Source organism: Schistocerca serialis, chromosome 3 (genome assembly GCF_023864345.2).
Source record: "Schistocerca serialis cubense isolate TAMUIC-IGC-003099 chromosome 3, iqSchSeri2.2, whole genome shotgun sequence".
NCBI lineage: Eukaryota > Metazoa > Arthropoda > Insecta > Orthoptera > Acrididae > Schistocerca > Schistocerca serialis.
The window spans coordinates 163,720,791-163,724,846 of record NC_064640.1 but is presented as its reverse complement, the minus strand read 5'-3'; the positions used below and the strand labels follow the sequence as shown (position 1 = coordinate 163,724,846).

General features: G+C 39.3%; 1 long non-coding RNA gene across 1 annotated transcript; it reads right to left on the bottom strand.

Annotated features, from left to right (window-relative positions):
* Positions 1-1,247: 1,247 nt before the first annotated feature.
* On the bottom strand, positions 1,248-3,803 carry LOC126471557 (uncharacterized). Its single transcript, XR_007586336.1, has 3 exons — positions 3,553-3,803; positions 1,952-2,111; positions 1,248-1,786 (listed from the first exon to the last, which is right to left on the bottom strand). It is a non-coding gene; the product is annotated as an uncharacterized LOC126471557 (long non-coding RNA).
* Between the last annotated feature and the right edge of the window lie 253 nt (positions 3,804-4,056).

Genomic DNA, 4,056 nt, shown 5'->3' with positions numbered 1-4,056 from the left:
AATGTGCTTTTGGAGCCTGATTTATCCCTGCGTGAAATCTATTTTCGCATCTAACATTTGGATTTCGTCTTTCTTGTATTTAACTCTTGTCGCAGCTCCAATGCCATAACGTGCACTATAACATCAATACCAGCCCATATAATTTCAATTGACGCTGTGTTGAAAGTCGTACAATTACATAGAATCTGTGTCGTCCTGTGTGAACGATAGCTCACGGTGCTTCTGCAGAAAGCCACAAGCTGTATCACTCCCCGTCAGCTCGCAGTCAGTGCTGCGCAGGGAGGCGTGAGGAGTGATTTGTTTGGATCTCATTCTCAGATATTGTTGACGCAGCGACCGGAGACGGCGGTCATGTGAGCACGAGTTGTCTGTCACAAATCGAAAGTACATATACAATCACTCAAAAGCTACAGCTGAAAATTTAGTTGTGAGAGTGTAGTTGTCTTTTCTACGTGCCTGTCTGAGGCTAAGCAATCATCTTCACGGTGATTTGCTACTTATCCTCACTAGTATTCATTCTCAGAGTATTTGTGCAAGTTATCTGTTGTACGGATTGATAACAGCGGTCTCATTTCATCAACATGATGTCTGTGAAACACCACACGAGTGGATTTCTGCAACGGACGAAAACAGCATGCCATTTCTGCGGTTATGTCTTAACGGATCGGGCCTGTCCGTCTGAAGCCCGTCGTTTCCCATTAAGGCTAATACTACACTAGGCGATTTTCTCCCCTCGATAATAATCGCGGCTGAAATAGTCGCCTAGGGTGCCACACTTCACGCGATTATAATCGCGCCGACGTAACTGTGTACCGCACAAGCGATAAAAATCGGTGGTCCCTGCAGTTGGGTTGCAACCAGCCACGAGAAACACCATGCATGATGACCTGTCATTCAAAACTGAAATATTTAGCTGCAGTAGCATTATATGTGGTTCGACACTGCTAAAGGCGTAACCGTAATGAAAATGATGGATTCATCCAATTATTATGAATAGTCCAAGTGAAGGAAAGTTTGTGTTGTTGCACAAGAAACTTAGGAGTTATCGGGAGAAATTCATTGGTTATTACCGCATGTTCGTAGCAACTTTCGACTTACTGCTCTCGAATATAGAAACTAACTTACAAAAGACGGATACCAAGTTACATGACTGGGTTGGTGCAGAAGAAAAACTTGCAGTAACATTGAGGTACGTTTTTTAATTAAAGTAATTTATGGACATGAACATATACTTAACGTTAACATAAACTAGGTTAGAATGAAAGAGTTTACATACAAGCTCATGTGTGCTGCCTAATCACTTTTTACATTCTTCAAATGACAAGATCGAGTCTTCATCCGTCATTCCTGTATCTGGTGAATACTAAATTACTGGACTCTCAAGTTTAGGGCTTTGTGTGCTTGTCGATGTCGACGTACTTGACGACGCAGTATTTATGGAGTAGTCAGTAGCAGTGCTGCTCTCTATAGTCTTTCGGCTGTAAGATTTTGTTAATTGTAATGTTTTGGTTTGAAAGTCTAGATTCTCGTCGGTAGTCATTACTTTTAAGTAAGGCAAAAGAAAGGTCAAAAACAAGTCAACAGGATCATTTTGTGGTACAGCACAAGTTGAACTGTGCGCCAATACTCTATCAACTTTCTTTCAAATGGGTTCTGAAGTTTCCTTTTATTTGCTCTAGCAGAGGAAGGCTTAGCAGCAGTGCTAGGTGGCGGTGCACTGTCTTCATGATGCTTTTCCGCTTCATCATCCTCAGGAATAGAGGCATCATTCATATTTTCTGAGGTCCTAAAATTAAAAGAAACATTTTTGGAAAAACCCACGTCACTTTGCACTGTGCAAATGTGTGTGATGTGATAAATATATAGTAAGTCTGTGTTGAGTAGGTAATTAACTACCATATCCATTGTAAATACATTTGTTATAAAACTGCAGAAGAAAGTTTTTACTTACTGCTTCAATTCCGTGGCTTTTTGCAGGAAAGACATCCGTCTGTAGTCGTCATATGTTGTTTTAGTAGCCGTTGCTCTGCCACTCTTTTTATTTTTTTTGTTAATTCTTTCAGGCTTCCACTGTATTTCTCGCATGTTTTTCCACCGTTTTTGTACTTTTCCTGTAGGAACGTTAAAAATAATTATTCTTTCACCTGCTCGCTGAAATTAATTAATTTCCATTTACCTAATATTGTGTTTTATACTCATTTATAACGTGTATCTTGGAACGTGATGCTCCATGAAGTCTCTGCGCTATGAGTTTTTACTAGGACGCTCAACTATTGCATCTATAGTTGAAGATATATGCAGAGAAATGTGGAACTGCCAATGCTAACGAAAAAGGACTTACAAGAAATAGCTCTGAATTTTGAGAAAACTTACAAATTTTCCTCATTGCATATGTGCTATTGACGGTAAGCACGTGCGGTTGGTGAAGCCCTGGAATAGAGGAAGTGAATTTTGTATCATAAACAGATTCATTCCGTAGTGCGTATTGCAGTTGCGAATTGTGACTATTGCTTCCGATATATTAATATAGGATGATATGGACACGATGGTGATTCAAATATTATAAAAGGAACTAACTTCGGAAGAGCACTTTATAATGGAAGGTTACCTTTTCCAGACGCCAAACATTTGACAAATGAACCGAACAATGAAAATGTGCCTCTCGTATTTATTGGTGACAAAGGTTTTGCTCTTAATAAACACTTGCTTGCGGTCTTTTGCTAGAAAATCACTCACATTCTCGATGAGTGTGTTTAACTATAGGCTGAGAATTTTCCACTGGGCCATAGATGGCTGAAAGTATTATAAAAACTTGTTGCGTGGTGCTTAACTTTGTGCGGAAACATGATAGCTATTGGTTTGAAGATTTAACTTGTTCTCTGGAATCTATAGGAAACGTTGGACAACGAGGTAGCAACCGTGGTTGTGACATTGGAGATACGTTTTGCAACTACTTCTGCTCTGTGGAAGTGATCGCATGCATTGTCGGCAAAGATAACTAGACGTCTGGTGGGGATGTCATTTTTGTCATAAGCTGTACTTAATAGCTGATACATTTCATGTTCACATTGTCATGTTACACTATTTGGTTTGTGACTTAAATACATAATGTTACGAATATGGTCACAAGAATACCGTTCTTTCAAACAACTCTTTGTAGTTTTCCTTTTAACTTTTGAAATAAGTTACTCCATAAGACCATAAGTTTTCGATTTTTTTCCAACTGTATCCTCATAACTTATTTTTTTAATCTTAGGTAATATTGCATTAAGATATTAGTAAGAAAAATTTGTACAAATTCGGAGTATTTATTTTTGACATTTTAAATACTGAAAATAGTCTGAAAACGCCTGTTAAAAACATATTTAATCATGCAAAGTTTCAACACAATTAAATTCTTTTGGCGCAACAGGTTTGTATGTATGTCAAACTATTAGAGGGAGAAGGAAAAATAAAAATTACTTTTTTAGTAGTTGTCTATGCAAAAGTTGTGCCGATTGCTATGAAACTTTGCATGCTCCTATATACAAGTATGCACTTGTATCTTCTTACCTATTACATTTTGTGCATCCAGTGATAACGAGTTTCACTTCTCAGCCCCAACATCGTCTGCACACACCTTCTTCCATGCTTCTGTCGTCAGCAGACGATCATTATAATCTTGCGATTTTATGTTTTAGAGACAGGAATATTTCTCCACCTCAATTATTGTCAGTTCACTGTCCAAATGATCCTTTGGAACGACGTCTACAGAGTTTTTGGACATTGCCACACACAGACGAAACAGAAATGAGTGCAGTATCCTTGTGGCTGCTGCGCGACTGGTGATAACAACAGTCTCGTGTGGCAGGGATGCCGACGGTTATTGCCGCCCCAAAAATAAACCCAGACCCACTCGACAGCGACAGTCGTGCGCGGAAACTTAATGGAGCGACAATTACAGCCCAGTGTGGCACCTTCTGTTTGCAACGTGGAGTTCCAATTCTGGCGCGACAAAAATCATTGACCTTCAGTGGAGAAAATCGCCTAGTGTGAAACTAGCCTAATGTGCAGGAC